The 24842-nt window shown below is 43.2% G+C and overlaps 1 protein-coding gene across 1 annotated transcript in view; it reads left to right on the forward strand.

Annotated features, from left to right (window-relative positions):
- LOC111872495 (protein turtle) overlaps positions 1-24842 on the forward strand; it is a 480259-nt gene that overhangs the window by 123923 nt on the left and 331494 nt on the right. Inside the window, exon 2 of the mRNA XM_023866469.2 lies at positions 17969-18032. The gene's annotated coding sequence lies outside the window, so the exon portion shown is untranslated. The remainder of the gene's footprint in view (positions 1-17968; positions 18033-24842) is intronic.

Here is a 24842-nt window from a genome sequence, read left to right on the forward strand (position 1 = left end):
CAGATAGGTGTCGCGTGGTCCGTGCAACTAATCCCCACTTTCGTTAATTTGGGTTTTCTAGACCGGAGCCGGTACTTTTCCATTTAAGTAGTTTCTTAGTTATCCTCACGAGGCTGAGTGAATCCCGTTCCAGACCCAACACTTCTCAGAAAACATGGTAACGCCGGGAATCAAACCCGGGCCTCTGGATCTGTAGCCAGGAACTCTGACCACTAGACCACAGAGACGGTCAGATAATTACGCTTAGAATTCAATAAAATCGGATGTTTTCATCAGCAGATGAACTGCACCACGGACTTCTTTGGTTAATTACATTAGTTAATTGACCAAACCGATGCATGTCTAAAGTTCTGCACATTTTCTTTCTGAGGCTGCGCCTAGGTCTGTAGCAAATGACTGGAACCTGCCTGGGGACACTAGGACACAATGCGCTAATGTTGCTGGAGCACGGAGCAGCTCCAAATCCTGAATCTGAACACGGTGCTTATAGCTATTTAATTTAAAAGTTGGCGAAGGTTCAAAAGGGTTGGAGGGCCGGCAACGAAAACCTTTTCGCGAACGGTTTTTTAAAAACCTGTCAGGTGGCCTTGAGATTGAGGAGGCGAAGCAGAAGGCACTGCCCGGCTGGCGTACGGTTTGCCGCCGCGGGCGAATACGTTAGCCAGCCGGTCTCACCGTAGTAGCGTTTATGGGGCTGTTCACTTTCGTTAGAAACCGCCATCAGAAGGAGATAACTGCTTGATCCCCGTGCTCATTTGCACTAATGTGATGTAATTTATTGATCCACGTTAACGGCAAGAAGTCCATTTGCTTGTTTAACACGAAGTGCATACGGCGCAGTATTAAGATTTCGACTGCCATTTTGCTTGATCTCGCACTGTACTGAGCGGGTTTCTGTTCAATTTATTATCTGGGAGTCTCCGCCAATATTTATAGAGCGAATTAAAATTTGATTTCGGTCTGTCCTATATAGAATCTCTAATTTATTAGAGCTCCATGACCGACCAAGTTAGCGGAAATGTATATATACTCTTCTGACTTGTATTCCAGACCTGTCCGGCTCGAACCTCTCCCGGAATACAGAATATGCGGACCCAGAGGTTTCATGGTTTCCCTCAGTATCTCCAGCAAACTGCTGAAACAGTACTTCGACGTCCTTGTCATTTCACTATTGACCATCATCTAACCCTTCGATGCTAATTACTGTGATGTGCTAACGGCTTCGATAATGAAACCACAAATACTTGTACAACTGAAGTTCAACGCGATCTTGTTACGTAATCTGAATCAGAAGAACCCTGAAGATGGAGGCGACATATTCCTCCAAAACACCTGCTGACGTTTACCGGAGCACACAGCGTTACTTCGCAGTAGTTAGAACTCTTCTCCCGAAGTTGGTTTTCCTGCCATAGTGCCAAAAGTGTTATAAATAGGTGCTACAGTGTAGGAATATGTAAAGAACGAAGAAAGAGACAGGCACACATATACAAAGACATATACTTATTTATATCCCTTTGTATCTAGCAGTTGTGGCATAATATAGGGGGTCGATTTTTTAAATGTCGGGACTTTCACATATGCACTGAAATTACCTGTGGCGTATAGGTCCTGAACAGTGTTTAAACAAATTGCGACCGTTCTTAGAACGAATCATTTTGCACAGGTAGAAACGTTCCCACGTGCATCATAAGCTAAAAATGTGCGCACTGAAATTGCATGCAGTTTTTCAACATTACGGATTGGTACAATACTGGGAACAGCTGGTCCTCCTCTGGACATTGTCACCTGACGCGAAAGACTCCAGGCGAGACAGTACATGACCGGTCCACCGTGTCTGATATATTCTATTGTACGTGAAAGAAACGCGTTCCGCCATCTCTTGACATTTTGAGCGAACCATTTCCAGCATAGCCTGAACATATAAATTAAATTAATCACAATATAAAACACACGAAAGTATCTCCTCTGAACATCGCACACATGTATACGTTTGAGTTTTTTTATTCTTCATAGAACAACACTGAAACTTGGACAGGCGCTTATTTTCAAACATGTATTTTAAAAGGTATAGGTATAATAGTTTTTAGAAGTGTCTGGAATGGGTTAATTGTTTGACATGACAGTTTATCCTGCAAGCGCTGCGTGCAACAGGACTGTTACTGTGTGAGGCAGATGTGTTACTGTTGTCAGTCATTATGATGTTATTGTCAGGTGCGTGTAGAGATGTAAATACCAAACTGCGGGCGGGCTGTATTGTTGCAGTTTGTAGTGATGGTGCGCTCGTAATGATTCCATTTTGCTTCTGGTCGTTGTGGTAAAATTATGTGGTATATCTGCGGGGCAGCTGGACGTATTGTTGCAGTTTGTAGTGATGGTGCGCTCGTAATGATTCCATTTTGCTTCTGCTCGTTGTGGTAAAATTATGTGGTATATCTGCGGGGCAGCTGGACGTATTGTTGCAGTTTGTAGTGATGGTGCGCTCGTAATGATTCCATTTTGCTTCTGCTCGTTGTGGTAAAATTATGTGGTATATCTGCGGGGCAGCTGGACGTATTGTTGCAGTTTGTAGTGATGGTGCGCTCGTAATGATTCCATTTTGCTTCTGCTCGTTGTGGTAAAATTATGTGGTATATCTGCGGGGCAGCTGGACGTATTGTTGCAGTTTGTAGTGATGGTGCGCTCGTACTGATTCCATTTTGCTTCTGCTTGTCGTGGTAAAACCAATACAGTGAATGGTCGACTTTTTTTTTTTTTTTGTATTTGTAACGTTATAAAACTTTCATATGTGACTGACTGGCCAGTAGTAATAATCTCCGATAATGCCTTTCACTGGCGGCGGTGAGAATTTGTGTAGGAGGTGACTGCACGTATGTTGTGCACTCGTAGAGGACGTAGTTCCTCTCAATGCCAGGTAGATGGCGATAATTGTCAGACGGCCTCCACGAGTGCATATAGGCCGGATGGGCATTGCCTAGGTTTTTTTTTTTTACAATTTTTTTCTACAATTAAAAAACTGGGTGCATATTTTCATATGGGGGGGGATTGGGAAAAGAATACGAGGGAAAGAAAATTCCATAGGACATCCCGCTGAACTTCTGCGGATCTGTTTCACGGTTGATGTTCACTGTGGAATGATCCCTCGTACTTTTGTGTGGCAAGCCTGTGCAGAACGTTTCTCGAACGAAAATAATTAGAGTAGTCAGGAATTACCATGTTGTGGAACGCTAATATTGATCGCCGTAATCACAAAATCCCGCCTGTGAGTTCTTGTTTGCTGTTTTTTACCATGCCGGAAGATCTGTCACAAATGCGAGTTTGTCGTAAATACCCGACGATAATTAAAACAATCATGAATTGGATTAGTTGGATAAACCCTGAGATGGAGATTGCAGATTGTGTCGGCTGCTCTTGCTGTTGCCAGCACAGACGGTCAGTGCAATCTTCCGTCAGCATAAATTGATTACTTGGTTTTAATGCCCATGTTAATTGGCGGAATTGATCGCTAGACTGATATAATGACTACGATTTCTGCACGTAGTTCACTGTAACTGTTCTGTCTTAGTCATGTAATTAGTTGCAGGGTGGGGCTTAATGGAGAGTGCCTAAACAGCTGCGACCCCATTTCGTTTAACCACAGTTTTAACATTAAAATCATATCTGCTGTTACGCTGTATCACTCAGCTCAGCTCAGCTCCACTGCATAACGAGTAGCTGCATATTTTGTTCTCCTCTCCTATTAATGCGGAAGGTAAAGTTGCATCTGAGTTTTTTCACAGCGTCTTGAAGTTGTATGTGGAGGGTGGAAGTGACGCTCCAAGCATTCTTAAGCTCAGGTGCGTGGATGATCGGCTTCGCGGTTTAGTCGCTTTTCCACAAAAGACAGCCTCCTGTATTCGCTGAACAGGAGGTGAGTTGGCTGTGAGTAGATCTGGACGCGATAGTGAAGAGAAAAATGTCTGTCCCAGCTGGGAATCGAATGCCAGTCATCCAGCCCAAAGCTAATTACGTCCTGAGTTATACTGCCTGGGCACCTAACATTGTTTGGGTTCTTCAAGGACAGGACTGGCAGGGGAAGATGAACAAAATTTTGAACTGCTAACCTCACGGAAAGACCCAAGGCTGACGACCTTCTTCTAAAAAAGAAATTAGTGTCGCGAAATCCAACGAAGTGAAAACCGGATGTTCTAATCTAAGACAAATCTGGCAGAATCTTCTAACGAAGGTGATGGATCAAAAAAGGATTATTTTACCCATGACGAACCTCATGGAGAAAAACTCTGGGGAGAAAAAGGAATAGATGTACTATAAATACTTATATTAAAACGGATATTAGAGAAATCGACGCCGGTCACGGTAGCCGAGCGGTCTAAGGCATGCACTTCGTGGGTTCGAATCTCACTCAGGGCATGGATGTTTGGTGTGCGTTTTTCTGTGTTTGTGTACAGGTAGAGGCCTTGCGACGAGCTGATCACCCGCCCAAGGAGTCCTACCGAATGTCTAAGATATAGTAAACCGAAGTGAAGAGGAGAGTTTCATGGAGGTAGGCCTAGGCCCACGTTAGGGCTGTAGCGCCAAGAGAAAAAAAAAATAGAGAAATCGGGAGTGAGGGTGTGAACGATGATGGTCTAGGTCAGTGTGTCTCAGCCGCCGGGCCGTGGTGTTAATTATACCTGACCCTCGTCTTATAAAAAGAGAATTTACCGGGCCGCGGTCTCACAAAGCTTGAGAACCACTGCACAAAGTTGTGGTGTGACATTCAGCCTGGCAAACATGGGGAAAGTGAGAAATGCATACGAAGTTATTTTCCAATTGAAACGTTAAGATAACTTAGATGTCAACGAGAGGCTGTTATTAACACGATGTTGGAGGAACGGTGTATGAATTCGTGAACTCAGTTCATCTGGGTTAGCATCGGAGCCCAATGACTACTTTTTCCGAATACGATGATGAGGCTTGGGGTTCGGTAAGGTATGGAACTACTGACTGCAGTTGCAGGAAGGCAATTGAGATGGAAGCTGCGTTATGCGATATTGCCATGTTTACAGAACGTTTGAACCTGTCGCGATTTCGAACTAATAACCCGAAACTAGGAGGGTAAGACAAACACAGACATTTGTAAAGACGGTATTGGGTTCAAGAACCGTTCAAGACTCAGACGATAAGACTGCCGTAACAAAAGAATATCGACTTATTAGTTTGCAAAATGGCGGCGTGGGAAAACTCTACAAAGGACAAATGTTATGCCTGCTGGAGCAGAATGCAGTGTGAAATTGTTTACTTTTACGCTCAACTAGTGACATCATTCCCGACTTCTAAGGCAGTCTCAAAGCGTCTTATCGCAACTTTGCGTCTTCCCACTCAAACTGCTGTTAGCTGCGTGTAAGAAGTACACAGCCCGTGTTCCAGATATTCTCTTTGTAAGTGACGAGTTCAGTCAAGTTAAGACGGGCTGGGTCTGTGTAATCATACTGGAACAGAAATCCCTATATGGGATACGCAGATGTAATAATAGAATTATACTGCTTGTAACTGGCTGCAGTGTGTGTGTGTGTGTGTGTGTGTGTGTGTGTTGGGGGGGGTGATTCCCCACACATTTATTATACATAATCTGGAGAAAACCTGCCCCAGCGCCACTTTGTGCACCACAGATCCCACTTGACCAGACCCGGGATCGAACCCTGGCCGCCGCGGTGGGAAGCCAGCGACAAACCGCTTGAGCTATGGCGCGGCCATATTGGGGTTTTACTCAGGTCTGTCTTGTAGACTTAGAACGGTGTATCTTTTCAGTGTATGTACAGTTTGGCTATTGTCTAGTAGGTTAACTGCTTAGTACATTACTGTGATTTTCTGATTTTCTTAAGTATTTGGTATTCTACGGGGCACGCGGTAGCATAGTTGGTTGAAGCACTGTGCTACAAGCTGGAAAATCACGGGTTGGAGTCCCGATGAGGTGGAATTTTTCAATTGACCTAATCCTTCCAGCCGCACTGTGGCCCTGGGGTCGACTCAGCCTCTAACAGAAATGAGTAGCAGGAATCTTCCTGGCGGGGGGGAGGGGGGTAAAGGTCGGCCGGCGCTTAAGGCTGACAACCTTACCGCCATCTGTGAGCCGACTGTGTAGGAGATTTGTGACCCTCAACGTCTCACAACCCTATGGGCCTCCATGGCCTGTTACAGGGATAGCTTCACCTCTTATTTGGTATTCTGCTTTATTATTTCACTGAGCACTGTGTTAATTTGTAGATCTTCATGGGTCCTACTGTTGTTCATGTACCAAGGTGCGCGCAGAACTGATCGGAGAGTCTTGGATTGAAAGCGCTGGAGGATTTCGGTGGAATTGGAGGCTGTCCCCCATAGCTGAATTTCATAGGTCCATATGGGTTTGGCAATATGTGTTTACAGTGAGAAAATTCGTTTGTGATAGACTGTGACCATCAGCCGGTTCTTGCATAACCGTATTTAAGATGTCCTGATTTTAATTTGATCCACTAAAGGACGAAGGATATTTGATAAATAAAGGACCTTGATAGTTTATTTCAGACGCAGATTTATCGTTCCAAATGTGATAGTATTTCAGACATCCATTAAATGCGGGAATTTATTAAATAGTCGCCCAGTAGAAGAGTGGATGGAGTAAAAATTGTAGACTTTTTGAATCCAGATTTCGTAATGCTTGAAGCATCCCGTTTACTCTGCGATGAGCCCGTCTGAAAGAACGTAAATGGTAGGCATATGCAGTTTGTGCTTCAGCTGAAGTAGGGTTATAGTCCTGTCAAGGCAATTTTTTCGGTGTGCTTACTTAAGCACCAAGCCACGAAGACAGTGGGACGTTAGAGTATGGCTCCACGCACTATTAACTTCTCTGCTAGACAGAGGTGAGTATTTAGCTTCACGGCCCGGCCGTGTCTCCTGCCGGAGAAGGAGCCCCCAGGAGTCAATGGTCAGGGGGCTAAATAAGCCACAGAATTTGCCTGGACACTGAACTATAGCAAGTAACGTTTATACAGGATATACAGATGTTTCATGTCAATGAAGGTTTGTGCACCAGTTTAAGCCATAAGCAAATACTCTGAAACTGCAGTTAGCCAGCAGAACGGTCTTAGTCGTGACCGCCTCCAAGTTTAAGCCTAGGCTGGTGGCCTCGTTATATAACCTCTGTACGGACCTCACAGTAAACATCGTTTCCAAGAGTTCCTCTGTTCCGTGCTGATTAGTTGCTGCGGTAACTTGATTTCCCAGCCATTTCTTAGCAGTAGACGACTTCTCTTGTTACACTATTCAGCCTTTTACCTATCATGTCACAATAACCCTCCACCACCCCACTACTAGCAGTCAGAGTACAAATAAATCAGTTGAACTTGACGGCAATGTTTGCGTGTAACAAGCATACAACTACTGGTGGTAGTCAGTTAGGGAGCAGCGACTCATCTGCTCCCCTTCCAAATAACTTCCTCCATTGAAAAAAAAAAATGTGATTCGCTGTTGTGAAGTGCTGTCAATTGTGATACCTTTTTCACTGCTTGTATGACGGCACACTCACCTAATCTGAGGGAAGTGAGGGCGAAACGCGGAAGTTTGAAGTGTTTTTACTTTATTCTTGAGTCAGTAAAATGACTTTATCATCTGAAAAGTTTATAATACTCGGTATTTCAGGAGATGAACATCATAAAGGGAATATTCTATACATTCATCAACAAATTACAAACATCAGAGTTTATCTGAAAATCATAACAATTTAATTAAATTTGATGTTTACTAAACGTTTACGGGACAATTGAAATTTGGTTCATAGCGGTAAAACGTAACTATTATACATGAAGCTGAATTCAGGCTTTATCAATATTTCTCGATAAGGCTTCATTTAACAATACAGGAGACAGGTAAATTATATTCCTCTGAAGTCTGTAACTATTTAAGACATATTTCGATGTGTCAAATACTTAACGAAATGCAAAGACAATAATTTCTGTCTCCATGCCATGTTTGTAATACGTGTAGTGTTGTAACAGTTTATTATTTTTTATTGCTAGTTGGGTCGGACTAAGTCTCTTGTACTGCGGCCACTTCTGGCCTGTTGTACCAGCCCCAGATGATAGGTGAAGGTGATTGTGGAGAAATTGGTGGAATGAAGATTGGCAGGGGAAACCGAAGTACTCGGAGAAAACCTGCCCCAGCGCCACTTCGTCCACCACAAACACTACTTGATCAGACCCGGGATCGAACCCGGGCCGCCGCTGTCGGAAGCCAGCGACTAACCGCTTGAGCTATGGCGCAGCCAAGAGTTTATTAAGTGGTCATTAAAGCGCACATTGCAAATACATCTTTTAAAACATACGCAGAAAGTATCGATTCAAATGGAAAAATGGTATGGACCTCACGGAATGTTGGGCGTTATCCATGTTTTATTTCTAGTTCAGTGGCTTAGCGCGCCTGCAAAGGACGGCCTGTCCTGTACTCACAGCCTTGCATATAAGAGCCATGTTTTCTTGTTGTTCAGTGTATGGTGTGAGAAAGTAAATTGTCCTACTGAAGTGGAGCTGCGTTTGCAGTAAACTTCGTCAGCGTCTGCATTGCAGTGCAAGTTCCTGTAACGCATATGCAGCTAACGGAAATTAATAGTAAGTCGATTATTTTCGTTTAACGCTCGGAACGTTTGCGAAAAACATTTGAATCTATCTCAAAATCCTGAATATTTTTAAGAATATGTATTGAATTCGTTTCAGTACTTTCAGTACTTCGCGAGACATCACATATTTAAAGTGTACCGCGTCTCGATACGTCATGTCGGGTAAGAAATTTTGGTTGATTGAAGTTGAAAATCGATTAGTCATTCGCTGTAAACAGATTAACAGATTATTAGAAACGTAAGCCTGGCTTGCTGCGAACGGTATGGATTACTTTCGGTAATGAAGGGATCAAAATTATGTTCCTGACGAAATTAGAAGAGATTAACTTGAAACACTTGCTACCATTTAGTTCATAATCTGATATATCCCGCCTCGCTCCTAAAATCAGAATATTAAATTGCACAGAATTATTATAGTTCTATTTGATGGCGGATGTGTGCTCATTCTAAGAGGAAAATATGGATCTGGGATTAGCGTACTTAACAGATGTGAGATGATGAGGATACTGTTGCAATAACATTTTCAACTTACATTATAGGGATTCAATTGTATTTACAATTACCATCAAATAGAAATTGTGTGTACAAACAGTTTAGTATTATTACAAAGAATATTAGCTCATGAGACCGCCTCTTTGGCCTAGTGGTCAGAGTTCCTGGCTACAGACTCAGAGGTCCGGGTTCGATTCCCGGAGCTACCAGTTTTTCTGAGAAGTAGTGGGTCTGGTGCTGGGTCCACTCAGCCTCGTGAGGATAATTGAGGAGTTATTTCAAGGAAATAGCGACTCTGGTCTAGAAACCGAGATTAACGGCCGTGGAAATCCGTTGCTCTGACCACGAGACACCCTCTATCCGCTAAAGTTGGCACTAACTTCACCGACAAGCGGCGGTCGCTCGGTCGGTATAGTTCGCTTGCGGACTACAGGCCAGTGAGTTTGTTTTATTAGATCATGATTTTGGTTGTGAGGGATATAGAGTTTCTAGGTGAAGATCAGTGGCTGCAGAAGAAGCAGACAAGTCGACCACTATAACTGTATATTGGTTTGAAGTGCTTGCATGGATAATGTAAACTCGGTTATCTTTACTGATTAATGGACTGAAGAATGTAAACGGTTATTAAATAATTAATCCATTAGCCGAAAGGCGTAATCGATTGATTTTAAATAGTTAATTATTGTGTACATGAAAATGGATAAAGTTGGTAAATGTTTGGATGGTTACGTAAGAAAATATTTGGACGCAAGGGCATGTATGCAGTTAGACCTACATAGAACGCTTCGAGATTTGTGCAGGTGGCCTGGTATGGTGGGAAAATGAAATGAAAGAGTTATTATGGGCTCGGAATTTGCCTTAGATGTGTACAGAATTCGAGTTGGGAATGCTTCTTGAAAACCTATCACATGGAAAACCAGGAAACATCTGAGAGGAAAATATCAACATTGATTCCGGGAATGGATAGATTTGTAGGTAAATGAATAGGAACATGAGCAGACATACAGAGATACATGGGCAGATAGATTAACTGTAAATTGGTAGATAATCAAATGGATCAAAGATAGGTGGATTGTGTAGGTTGGTCGATGTCCATGCAAGTAGACGAGACGGATGGACACACAATTAGTTTATTTTTACGGGTATTGATCCACATTAACAATTCTGATTATAACAAATATAAATCACTCCGCCCAATGTGACCTGTAAGTTTTTTACTACATGAAAACTTAACACCTTTACATGTTTCGGTCTCTGTGGACCATTTTCAGAGGGCAAACATCACTACAAATAGGAAACCACCATCACATAAGTTGTTTAGACGTAAAGTACGTACACTTATATGCTACAATGCATAGTACACATAATAGAACATTTCACAAACACAGCAGTTTCCTGGGAATGTAAAGTTTTTAAAAAAATATATAAAATTTCTTGATGCTAATTAAACATTTTTTGTATTGTCAATAATTAAAATTCGTCAACTTATCTGATTATAAATTCATCTTTTTGAAAAATGAAAAGTAAAATTAGCTGTAGATTCTGTTAGGATGCTGTTTATGGAAATTCACGTTCTTTGGAGAAATATAAACATCGGGGAGGGGAGGGTTAGTGTCATATTTGCACTTTTATCGGGGCCAAAATCCTCGTGTAATTTGGAAAGAACCCCGGTACTGATGCTGTCTCCGAGAAGCGATACTTTCCATCGGAACACAACACAGTCGAGCTTCACACAGCTTGGTTTTATCTCACGCCGCACCTTCTCATTGCCCATGTTTTCTTAGATCCAGTGGGATCGTGGTCTTTTTAAAGACAAAACTTTTTTTCTTTACCATACTCAGCGAAGGGTTTATTTCTTTCATTCTGTGAATTGCATCATTTCATATAGAAGGCTGTGGGAAGACGAATCGCATTCGACAGAAGTTCTTCCACCAGATAAACCCTAGTAACTTCGTTAGTGGCAGTGGAATGCCTCAGAGAATTGGAAAGTCCCTCTTGGGTTAGATCTCACATTGTATTGTAACTTTTAATTCAGCGATCCACCTTTAGGGCTGCTTCTGCAGTTTCCGAAACGTAGTGGGCGGGGTCGTGTTTGTCGGCGTGAACGCTGCAATCAAGCATGTTTGTTTCTGGACTTCTTTAAAAGCGTTTTCTAGTTGCCTAAGTTAGGCGTCGAATGGTCGTAGTATATTTTAAAGCACTATCCCAAAATTGTTCTTTGGGGGTGGGGGAGGGGAGTTTAAAAATACAGGCAGCATAGTCCTGTGAGCAGAGATTTAAACGCCTTGCCAACCAAATACGAAGCAAGGCTACAGACCGTTTGGCCGATACGTACTGGTGGTGGGTTTTGTAGTAGTAAAATCTTACAACAGGAAAGTTTTTGTAATGAACGGCCTGAATGTTTGTCTTGAAGCGCTAGCCATATACACGGTTACCATGCTTACCCTTCAAGTTTACAAGTATATATTTCTCCGGTCCTCCTCTTATCTTTTTTCTTTCTTTCTTTCGCCTTCTCTTTTCTTTCTTTTCATCCAACATATCTTCTGTTATTCTCTGCTTTTTGTTGAGATCCTTGTACAATTATTGGAAGAGCTATAAGAGGGAAAAAGAATTAGTACCTAAGTTTCACATACTTCCTCTCCCTCCAGAATTGGCCCATCGGAACCGCACGTATCCGGTAGCTATACTGAAAATATCTGAGCATCGCAATGCACTTCTTCCCCAGCCGGTAGCGTCCAGATAAGCGGCTCCTAATTTTGGCTGTTGCTACGTCGGATGATATGACACTGTATCAGTTATAAGGTTTATTTAAAGTTGAATGAGGTGAGAAGACGAGCTAGAGATGGCTGGAATAAAACGGTCATGGCCTGTTTCAGTTTTCCAACTTGTAGAGACGGAGACGGTTTTGAGAGTCAGGATATGAGCTGCTCCCGTACAGTCCTGCTGAATACAAGTGAAACGAATTGTGACTTGATCTCTCAAATCCAAAATACCGAAAAGAATAATAAATTAAAGGAGGAAAAAAGGGAACAAGTGAAATTGAGAAAGTAAAACAAAGTGTGATAGAAAGGGCGTAGAGCAATGAATGAATGAAAATAAGTAAAAACGAATTAAGGGAAAGATGAAGAAGAGGAGAGCGAAAAGAGAAGAAAGGGAATGAGGGAACAATGGATGAAAGGGAAAAAGAAAGAAATGGAAAGTGAAGCCTATGCTTATCGAGTGGTTTCATTACGAGAATTGTGCGTTGCTTACTGAAGGCCCCACAGCCTCCTGCGAATGTTGCTATTGACAGCTCATCCCATTAGTGCAGTTAATGTGTTAACTTGCCGAGTAACAAATATCGGCAACATTCACTACGGCCCATTGATGGGCTATGGTACAGTACTGCGAAGGTCGGGAATCCATCATCCTAGCTTAGGTGATACGTCACACACAGGCGGACAATAAAAATACACAGGACTTCACTGCGCTCCGTGGCAGTAAACAGGTGACATGCGATTTACGACGTTTATGTACTGTCACCTGACCGCCTCTGTGGTCTAGTGGTCAGAGTTCCTGGCTACAGATCCTAAGATCCCGGGTTCGATTCCCGATGCTACCAGATGTTCTGAGAAATAGTTTTGGGACCGGGTCCACTCAGCCTTGTGAGAATAATTGAGGAGCTATTTCAAGGAAATAACGTCTCCGGTCTAGAAAACTGAGATTAACGGCCGTGGAGGTCCGTTGCGCTGACCACAGGACACTTCGCCGACAAGCGGCGGTCGCTCGGTCGGTATAGTTCTCTTGTGGACTACAGGCCACGGAGTTTGTTTTTGTTTTATATGCTGTCACCAGTGCGTCCATATACGTCACTGATACATATTCTGGGGGGTGGGGGGCTTGGCGTGGAGCTGTTTTCACGGGAATACATCTGATTATGAAGTTGTACTTGTTAAAAATAATTTTATAAATACTCTGAAATGGAAAGAGACACACCCAAACACACCGCCAGTGATTCACAGTGAGCTCTTCGATCACTGTATTTGAAAGACCCGCGGGCCGTTTTAGCCTTTAGAACAGTTAACACTTAACATGATTGAAACCGACATTTTAAACTGTTTTTAACCGAAAACATCCAGTGCTTTCATCATTGGTAACGGCGATATAATCATATCACCGATTTAAAGTAGAATCATCATCATCAAGATTACGGTCTTCTGGGATGATACGCCATATAATTGGAAGGATATATATCCAGCGTTTCGGATGAATCTATTGTTTCCATGTTCATGTTGGAAGAGCGAGACTGAGACCGCAAACATTGATACCCATCTATCAAACTGGATGGCGTCTCACCCCAGAAGACTCTCACCATCACAAGAACACTGTTTCTACGTACAACGAGAATGTCAGATGTCGGGTGGATTGGTCGGACCTCCCTAACAAGGAACAGACACGGAGCAATGTTCTTCCGTACTTGTCAGACTTCCTGTAGTACTGGATCCCGCTGGCCCGGATGTGGTGTACAGTCTGCTCCTGTTATAGAGGCTAAACCGGGTACCGACAGTCGCTGAAGGAGATGCCTCGGTGTTGCAGAAGCTTGGGAGAGACTGACAGCTGCATCGTATGTATCTGCTCACACAAACTTATTGATTGATCAGTAACTGTCAGATGACAGGTCCACAGTCTCTTCCAAAACAGTTCCTCCACTTAATGTGATCTTCTGTTTTTGGAAAGAGACTGTCCAGGAAAAGTGATAATGTGGTAGTTTTTCCATTTGCTTTCCACATCGCAGTACAACAGCCGTTCAAACCACTCTGGTCACGCCTGTTGCTATACGAACTTGAACCATCTCGAGCATCATTTGTTCTGTGCTTCAAGTCGCTGCTGATGACGCTGCTTCCGGCATCAGTTTTTGGTTTTTGGTGTCTCTCTTCGTCTGATGCCTACCCTTTGACCTGTCCAGCAAGGGAGGCCCTGCCAGTAGCTACGCTACCGCTGGTATAGCTCTCAGGGTCCTTGGCATACTCAAACCCCCTCACCACGATAAGGTGGAGGTGGAGGGGGACAAACTTATATACAGCTATAATAAAATACAGATATTCTTTAATTGCTACATCTTCTTAGATTAAATGTCATTACCATTCTGCAACATATATGTTACAACGAAAAAAAAAAAGACTTTAGTCTGCAAGAGAACTATACCGACCGAGCGACCGCCGCTTGTCGGCGAAGTTAGTGCCAATTTTTGCGGATAGAGGGTGTCACGTGATTAGGGCAACGGACCCCCACGGCCGTTAATCTCAGTTTTCTAGACCGGAGCCTCTGTTTCCTTGAAATAGCTTCTCAATTATCCTCACGAGGCTGAGTGGATCCCGTTGCAGATCCACTACATCTCAGAAAATCTGTTAGCACCGGGATCGAACCGGGACCTCTGGATCTGTAGCCAGGAACTCTAACCACTATACCACAGACGCGGTCTGTATTTCAACGTAACTTCTATTAATTGTTTTAGTTGTTTATACTGACAACTTTATTGAACTTAAATTTAAAATTTCAGAACTTATGTATAACATTAGAAATGAGCCTATGAAGTATATTGGTTTGCACAAGTCATGCTTTTAGTGCCCGCTTCACATCTGAAGTAGTATCGTGTTAAAGGTAAAGTTGTCCCTGTGCTTATCTAATTAAGCACTACGCTATGAAGGCTTCTTGGAGAGTGGAGGTATAGAGCTACGTTTTCTTGACCTCGACACTAGCTGGAGGTGAGTGGTCAGTGTCACGCCCCGGCCGCTTTATCCCCAAGAAAAGAGTCCCCGATACCCACTGGATAGGAGGCTGGGTGGGCCCCAATACCGGTCTGGACTTCATGGAGAAGTGAAAATTCTTGTTCCCACCTGGACTCAAACTTCGACCCCTCAGCCGTCCAGCCCGTAGCTAGTCGCTGTACCGATTACGCTCTCCCGGCTCCACAGAGGAATATAGGCTGTATAAAAGAGATTGCATATTTATACGAAGAAGAAATGAAGCCGATAGGGGAGATCACATGGTCTAAGGCGAGTATCCTTGGAAATCTGGGTCCGAGGGTATGTCCACTTCTCACTGTGCTGCGTTACCATATGATGGCAAAGGCGTTCCCATGGCTCGATCTCTATTCAAGGGGTCTTGCTAGGTACTTGAAGACTCGTAGTTTTGCAGTTTGTTCTGACCTGGAACAGGTCTGTAAAAGCTAAAGAAGAAGACGTTTTTACTCTTACAAGCATAGCTTCAGTAATAAACGAACACGAGACCAATGGGATGTGAAATCACAGTGCGTTTGGAAAACACGTTACGTCGCATTGAAGCACCAATTACCAGTCTTGTTCTGTTTGGGACTATGTACTTTTGTTGGGTACCTCTAGAAGAGTAGACGGATAGCTTTCTTTCGAATTTGTTTTACTGTAGACTCAATGAAGCAGAATCTATGCACCGCCCAGACCAAATTATGAATGTCATATGTCGGATTCGAAGAACCTTCACAATAGCCTCATTTGTGCTGAAAGCGGGTCCATTATAAGATAACTGCCTGTTTGACCACTTAGTATCTAACGAACTTCTATGTTGGTCGTGAATCCTCCTCCGTGGCCTTCAGTCCACAAACGAACAATACCGACCGAGCGACCGCCGCTTGTCGGTGAAGTTAATGCCAACATTTGAGGATAGAGGGTGTCGCGTGGTCAGCTTGTTTGTTGAAATTAAATGGTAGCTGAAAGTCGTGATGATACTATCAATGTACGTGTAGAAGTAGGTACGCCCGGTGAGATCCAATTAGCACACAGGAGCAAAGTGTCGGCTGCTCCTGGCACAACAAAAACAGCGAGAATAACGGCAAGGCGCTGGCGGCGCATTTCGGCAATATGCTTTGGAGTCATTACGACGCAGGGCCCCGTCGTCCAACATACAGGTCAGGACTTAATACAGATTTCAATAGGCTCATATCTGCGTACCTGCACTAAATTACATGAATCAGGCGTTTTCGGCATATTATCGCAGAACTGTATGTCAGGCGTTAAATTGTGGCAGCTGAACCAATCACCTTCACGCAGAAAATCCTATAACGATAGCCAAAGGAAAAGGTAGAACTATCCCTGTAACAGACCGCGGAAGACCATGGGGGTCCGAGACGTCGAGGCTCCCACATTTTCCAGACAATCGGCTCACAGATGGCGGTGAGATTATCAGCCTTTCGCACCGGCCGCCCTTTACCCATAGAAAGGCTCCTGGTACTCATTTCACTTAGAGGCTGGGTCGACCCCAGGGCCATATTGTCGCTGGAAGGATTAGGTAGATTGAAAAATGTAATGACCTAATCGGGAATGGAACCCGCGACCTGCCGGCTTGTAGCATAGCGCCTCAACCAACTACGCTACCGCGTGCCCCCTTCTATAAAGATAAAAAGTAGAAGGTAAAGCTATCCCTGTAACAGGCCGTGAAGGCCCACAGGGTTGTGAGATGTTGAGGTTCCCACATTTTCTAGACAATCGGCTCAGATGGCGGCAAGGTTGTCAGTCTTACGTGCCGGCCGCCCTTTACCCCCAAGAATATTCCTGGTACTTATTTTGTTAGAGGCTGAGTCGACCCCAGGGCTATAGTGCGGCTGGAAGTATTAGGTCAACTGAAAAAAAGTCCAGTGCCTCATCGGGACTTGAACCCGAGACCTTCCGGCTTGTAGCATAGTGCCTCAACCAACTAAAGATAAGACATTCAAATTCACATGTATTTAAGTAGGCACAACTTCACACCTACAGGGACTTCGACAGTTGAAATCTTAGCTGTAGGCCACATCCCATCTGAGCTGCTCTCCTGTCTTACGAATCCTTTACTAAACAGCTAGAGGGAGGCGTTCATATCAAATGCAAAACCATATATTCAGGTACTTTGCCGATCATCGTCTGAATGGAAGAGAACACTTCGTATGTGGTCCCATGCTCGAATCTAGATCCCGTGACCGGCAATTCTGTCGTTTTTGCTGTTTTCCTTATTCCATCTAGTCGAAGAGACAGTACCATAAGGCAGCGTAGTTTGGTGAGTCACTATGCTACAAGCCGGGAGGTCGCGGATTAGATTCACGATGAGGTCACTGGATTTTTTAATTGACCTTAACCTTCCAGCCGCACTATGCCCTGGGTCGTCTCATCCTCTAACAGAAACGAGTACCAGGAGTCTTCCTGTGTAGGTAAAGGACTGCCGGCGCGTAAGGCTGACAACCTCATACCCATCTGTGAGCCGATTATCTAGAAAATGTGAGAGCCTCGACGTCTTACAACCCTATGGGCCTCCACAGCCTGTTAACAAGGATAATTTTACCTTTTACCTTGGAAGAGGTCACACACGCTTCCATCAATTCACATCCTTTAAAATTCATCAATCGATCTATCATTCGACGGTGTAGTCTAACTTTTGCATGCATGGAAGCTGTGTTAACAGTAATTGAGACGCAGTCTTTTTTGTAGACGTTCGATTTATCTCTCTTAATGACAGTCTGTTACAAGCAAACGTGAGCCAAGAGACTTAAAGACTTGGTTTCTCTCAAACTGTGTTGCTGGAAGTTATGACAGCACAGTTGCAACGTTTCGCATGGCTCTTAAGTTTTATGTTTTGGTGTTAAGGCCGCATTAACGCCTTGCCGGCACAGTTAATAATTTATGCGCCGCACAGCAATTATCTTGCTCCTGCTGCTGACGTGAGTCATTTTGGGCATCCGAGTTTTTAGGACTTTATCCTTTCAAAATGCTGCATCTTCTCTGTAAAGTGTTCCCTACGGCAATAGTTTTGTCCAAACTAGCGTTCCAGTTCCGTGCTATAAAATTAAACGTTTGCGTTTGCTTCCAGGAATCTTCTCTACAAGAATTCATCTTCACCTGCCCAGTTGTAGAACTCGGAGATTGTACTTAAGGTAAGCCGACAGCATTTTATTTGAGATTATGATACTGACTGTATCTCTCATTATGCACTAGCGAACGCTGGTATGAATGGTGGATAACGAATTCGAAATAGTTCGGCCTGTTCGAGATACAATTCGGCGCTTGCGTAGAAGGACTGGGGAAAGTCACCTAAACCTTCAGTCAGAATAACCTCTGTCTCGGCCGAGTTTGGACCGACCACCTCAGTCTGCTCGGGGCGAAAATTACTTTCTGGAAACACTCCGAGAACCCACTTTTATTCGCAGTAACTGAAAAAGCCTGTATTGGGCTATGGAAATTGTATAGATAGAACAAACATGACATTGATCATTTTAGTTCTATTTCGCAGTAAAAGAGATAAAAGTAAATTTGTCCCTGTGGTTAACTAATTAAGCATTACGTCATGAAGACGTATGGGGGAGTGGATATATAGATCCACGTTTTCTTGACCTCCACACTAGCTGGACGTGAGTGGTCAGCTTCATGCCCCGGACACTTTACCCCCGGGAAAATAGACTCCAGTACCCATTGCATATTAGGCTGGGTGGTTCCCAGGGCCGGTCTGGATGACGTGGTGAAAAGAAAATTCTTGATACTAACGGGGCTCGAACTCCGACCCCTCGGTCGTCCAGCCAGTCGCTATCACGGCTCCCGATTCCCACTTCACAAAAACATCAATCGATAATAGTACATGTACTTAAAAGTGTTAGAATTTCCGAGTAACCTTTGTTTTTAATTTCTGATTGTTTGTAGGCAGTTCTGATTACGCCGTGGCGTGATGCATAAGAACAAGGGGTATTGATCTTACACTTCGAAATTTACATATGGCTCGCGACAGTGACGAAGAAATGTTTGATACTTGTCATCAGATAGCTGGTATTCATTATTAACTTGTCGTGTATAACGATATAATGCAATTGCATGTTCCCTTCAGAAGAACCGTATGAACAGATATGTCGTAGCGGAAGGAAGTGGTGCTGAGGAATACGTTTAGGCCCACGAGATAGGGAAGCGTAGGTAAGGAGAGAAAACTGGACGATGGTGTTTTGCGTCGTTTGTAGTCTTCGTAAAACATTATTAGGATAATTAAATGAAGGGCCGTGTGATGGGTGTGTCATGGGGTACGCACGCGAGATGTGAGAACTATATACAACATTTCAGTCAGAAGACCCGAAGAGAAGAGGTCACTTGGGAGAGACAGACGTAGAAGAGAGAACTTAAAAAGCCCAGTAACGGGCTCTAGATGAATCCGTTTTTCATGGAAAGTGTGTAATTTCGCTACTATCAGCTTCTTAAGAAATAATTTGCTGTATGGAGTTATTTAACGTTTTATTTTTCGTACAAGAATTATAACAGCCTGATCTGAAGATAAAGAATTGAAGATGTGACTGAGATCTTAGGTACATCATTCGATCATATGAGCTTCAGCTGAAACGTTTTGAGAATTCACGGCAGAAGTGTGAACCGTGCCAAGTACACGTATTATTTCCAAATATCCAAATGTTACTTGGACTTTTAACGGAATCATACCTCTTTGTGTTCGATTCCCGGCGCTACCAGATTTTCTGAGTAGTGGGTCTGGAACGGGGTCCACTGAGCCTCGTGAGGATAATCGAGGAGCTGTTTCAAGGAAATCGCGGCTCCGATCTAGAAAACCGAGATTATCCGCCGTGGGGATCCATTGCGCTGACCACGCGACATCCTCTATCTGCAAAAGTTGGCACTAACTTTGCCGACAAGCGGCGGTCACTCGGTCGGTGTAGTCCACTTGCGGACTATAGGCCACGGAGTTTGTTTTTGTTGTATAATGTTTAGAGTAACCGAAGTAAGACTATTAAATAACTTTTGTTTATGTCATAGGCTGCGTTCATTGTGCCAATATACTTTTCCTGCTCTTCACGTTTAGTTATCATAGTTAACAGTTTGTAGCACTGCAGTTTTAGGTAATGAATAGGTTACTATATGACAGAGTATATGGCTGAGAATGGCGTGACTTTGTGGAATTAATAAATGGTACCTATTAGAGCGCAGAGTATTTGTTATATATATATATAAAATTGTTAGGAATTTAATAAAACTTTCCTTGGTTGCAGAGATTCACTGCCATCTAAGAAATCCTGAAGGGACTGTATTTAAAATTATCCTCCGAGTGCATGTAATAGGACGTACGGTTTGTGCAGAAGGGCCAAGTTACTACTACGCAGCAGGCGATGGCGTGAGTCGATGCGTGCTGCGATCTGTCTTTAATGAGAGACGTTGAAAGACATGCAATTTGATCGTTTATCAGAGAAGAGCGTGAGGGTTACAACTGTAGTGGTATTATCGCAGTTCGTATTCCCACCACAGTAATCTTCAAACGTGAGAAGAAATATTGAACTTGTGTAAGGAGATAGAAATATTATGCAACATTTATTGAAGGTAGTTTCTTTTAAAAATGTAAAATGTAACATGGCGACCGTACGTAATATTTTTGTATGCTGAATTTAACGTACGAATAATTCTAGTCTGTGAAATCTGTTCAGTATTTTAAATACATCTTCTCTCATTAAAGTTGGCTGGTCGTGCCGTATCTCAGGCGGTTAATCGCCGGTTTCTCATCGCGACTGCCCGGGTTCGGACCCAAGTCAGGTTTTGTGGGATTTGTAATGGGCAAAGTGGCACTGGGGCAGGTTTTTTCGAATACTTCGGTTTCCCCTGTCAGTTCTCATTCCACAAAACGCTCCATACTCATCTATCCGTGGATGGTACAGAAATTCCTATTAGTGAGCGCCGTAACTAGTGGACTCAGTCTCACCCCACCCAAAGAAAAATCTATGTATCCAGCTAAGAGATCGAATGATTTCATAATTACCTACCCATCTAAATGATTTAGTGTTTAAGTAGCGAAGTGACTGACCACACAATTTGTTCGCTAACTGATCGTCTGACTCAGTGATTAACATGCAAAATTTCACGCAAGCCATGATTTGGGAAACATAATATTCACCTTAAGGATGACTGGCTCTGGCTCTAGAGTAAGCCCTTCTGATGCTGAGACAAATGCCAGCAGTGGTAACATATTCACGGCGACTTGCTGCTGGCAGCGTTTGTCTAGTTAGCTTCGTTTTCAGAAACACAATGAAAACTAGACTAAGGAGGTAAAGGTAAAGGTGTCCCTGCCCTTAATTATTTAAGCATTATGCCGTGTAGACAGATGGCGGATTGGAGGTATAGCTCCATCATTCTTGACATCGGCACGTGATTGAGATGAATGGTAACCTTCACGTTCCTGCTGCTTTACTTCCGGCGAAAGAACATCCGGTGCTCATTGGATAAGAGGCTTGAAGGACACCGGAGCCGGTCTGGACTCTGTGGAGAAGAGAAAAATCGTGTACTGCCGGGAATCGATCCGTAGCACGTTGCTCTACCGACTGAGCTATCGTCTCGACTCAGTAGATAGAGAAGAGCCCTACATTATCGCAGTCCTCTCGTCAGTCGAGCTGCCGGTATTCGTGTGTCACTATACGGCAGTTTTCTATTTTCTCCACCCACGTTATGTGTCTCATGGATCGATTGCCCTGTTTCAAAGTGAATGCATAATGGGGTGTTACAACAATTATAGGCTTTTATTTACTTGCGTACTTTATTCATCCTATCTTTGTGTATATGTACATATATGCTTTTTCTCGTCAGAGGGTTATAATTAAACTTTAAACGCTCCAGTAATTAACTACATAGCATCTCGTGTGTAATTATCACATAGATCTAGGATACCAACTCGTGAAAAAGAAATTTCCCATTCCTCACATGGTTGTCCATAAAACTGGCCGGTATTCTACGCCGGGAACAGTAATACTGTGATCAACGTTTTGACCACCGGACACCCGAGGAATAGTTTACAACTATCGTAAAACTTGAGTTACCCTGGGACATGGTTCAAACTGAAAACGGAGGTGTCGAACTAGCGGGGTTCACCACGCTTGCGCGGCTGAAAGACGCTCTTGATGCCAGAATCACAAGTGTCCAGATTCACTATTTGATCAATTTATTGGTTGCTTATTCGCAACGAATGGCCCTAAGGTAGTTCACATCGAAATTTAAAATCCAAATTTGGTACTCCTTGGGAACTACGCAATTCTTGCTACTTCTGTTGCCTGTGCACCGGATACAGATGTACTCCTACATGCACATTTCCGGCACCACTGTTTTAGGCGCATGTACCAGATGAGTTGGCCCCGAAATATTGTGAAGTCATTTTCAGTGTTTATTGAGGAACGCGGTCTGGAAAACCGAGATTAACGGCTGTGGGAATGCGTTGCGCTGACCACGCGACACCCTCTATCCTCAAAAGTTGGCACTAACTTCGCCGACAAGCGGCGGTCGCTCTGTCGGTATAGTTCGCTTGTGGACTAAAGGCAACGGAGGAATTGAGGTCGAACATGTTCAGTGGCTCTTCATAAAGACTTTCATGTGCTTCTGCGCGTATTTCGCTATATATGGTCTTCTTCTTCCTCCATTCATTCATTCCTGTTGCTCCCACTTGGAGCATAGGGTATCCGTGAAACGCTTCGTTTCGCTTCAGGCTCTTAATTTGACCGTCGGTAGGACTCCGAGAATATAATCTGCTTCAATTTCTTGGTTGAGACACTATGCTAGAAGCCAGGAGGTCGGGGGTTCGATTCTCGATTAGGTTACAGGATGTATTCAATTTACCTCATCCTTCCAGCCACACTATGGCCCTGGGGTCGACTGAGCCTCTAGCAGAAATGAGTACCAGGAGACTTCCTGGGGCCTAAAGGGCGGCCGGCGTGTAAGACTGACGGCCTCACCGCCATCTGTAAGCCGATTGTCTAGAAAATATGGGAGCCTCGATATCTCTTCACGTCCTGTTACAAGGATAGATTTGCCTTACCATTTTACAGCATGTCTCTTACGGCAACAACACTGCAAGGAACAGCGAACCGGAAGAGCGGTTCTTAACATTTCTGCGCTTCGCAGATATACGAAGTATTAGCCATTTTATAGCAAGAGGAATTTCGCTGCATAATTATAATGCAGAAACTATTAAACTGTCGGGTGTTCAAAACGTACTGGACTGTTCTTACAAGACTTGACGACAGTAGGGAAGGCTGTTACATGCAGCAGATACTGCCTCGTTAATCTAGAAAGTAATTACTCCTACATTATTATGACAGCACATGTCAACGTTTCGCACAAATTACTAAAATTACGAATCAAATTCACTGCCATCTTGTAGCTGTAACTGAACTGCGCAGGCCGCGCCATAGCTCAAGCGTTTAGTCGCTGGCTTCCAAACGCGGCGGCCCGGGTTCGATTCCGGGTCTGTTCAAGTGGGATATGTGGTGGACAAAGTGGCGCTGGGACAGGTTTTCTCCAAGTACTTCGGTTTCCCCTGCCAATCTTCATTCCACCAATTGCCCCACAATCACCCTCACCTATCATCTGAGGCTGGTACAGTAGGCCAGAAGTGGGCGCAGTACAGGGGACTTAGTCCCACCCCACTAGCAATAATAAATACTCTACATTTAGGTTTGCGGTTATTTTACACTAATCAGTTAATGGACTGGTAGTCAGTATAGCCTATCCGTTTTACAGAAACTTGTTTTCCAACCAGAAAACTGGCTAAATTAATAGGATTCAAGTGACAGCCAACTTAATGATGTGGTGTGTTTTTTTAAAAGTTGATAATTGCTATGCTGATCAAGAAATTTCCTGCCTTTCTGAAACCCGAAGGCCAATTTCTCATTTCTCCTATGCGTGCTACTTGTCTCACCCACTTCAATGTCCTTCATTTATAATTTTCATATCATGCATCCTGTTATGTTATAATATACAATTTCTTTATTGAAACCGTCACAGAACAACTATATCACAAATCAGATTGCACTGTATTAAGGTCAGTGCCAAGTCTGGCTCTGCTACATGTTTCGGCTACTGAAAGCCATCATCAGGCAAATAAATGGCCAACATATATATACCACTGAACTGCAGTACTAGTAAAATTGGATGCAATAATATTAATTACTTGGCGTAAAAGTGCAATAAATTAGACTATATAAAACGAAAGTTATAGTATAAAGCAAGATTAAAATCCTTCAAGGGATGCTTTACATCATCGAGTCAGTTATTGGTTTTTGCGATTTTGTTGTGTTTCCACGGGCAAATTGGAGGCTCGTAATGTAGATGTAATATTAATGTTAATATGAAAATGATATGAGAGTAATAGTATTAAATTTTGTTATAATTAACTATTGATTTTGGTATTGGAGATATATTATTTACTTACTATTTAGTCGGTACCTCATCTTACAAAATATTATCCGTTCTGTAGGGAATGTAAACAACGACTGATTTGGTGATGTATGTTAAAAAGTCCATGAAAGGGAGGGAGTGTTTACGTGAATATTACGTGAAGAGTATAAGTTTGGAGTAGAAGTTTGTTGTAAATTGATAATGAATATGCAATTCGAAGCCTATACCTGCAAAGGCTTGTAGATTCTCCCGTGTTCCGTCGATCAGACAACATAGTGACCGATGTTAATACCCAATAACTCATGGAACTGAGTCCTTTTTGAGAACTTAAGTAAATTCATTGGTTAAGAAATTCCGAAACTTTTATTTAATCTGATGGTTTATTACCCTGTTCCCATGGGCTCGTCACTGACCAATATTTGTAGCAGATGAAACCAGTCTCCAGCCCTATACCATTTTAAAATCAAGCTCTCTTCCTCGCCTAAGCCTACCTGTTTTTCTCTCTCATCTTTTCAGACCAAAATGTTATTAGTGTCTTGTCGTGTAACACA

This window comes from Cryptotermes secundus, unplaced genomic scaffold (genome assembly GCF_002891405.2).
Source record: "Cryptotermes secundus unplaced genomic scaffold, Csec_1.0 scaffold537, whole genome shotgun sequence".
NCBI classification, from domain to species: Eukaryota; Metazoa; Arthropoda; class Insecta; order Blattodea; family Kalotermitidae; genus Cryptotermes; species Cryptotermes secundus.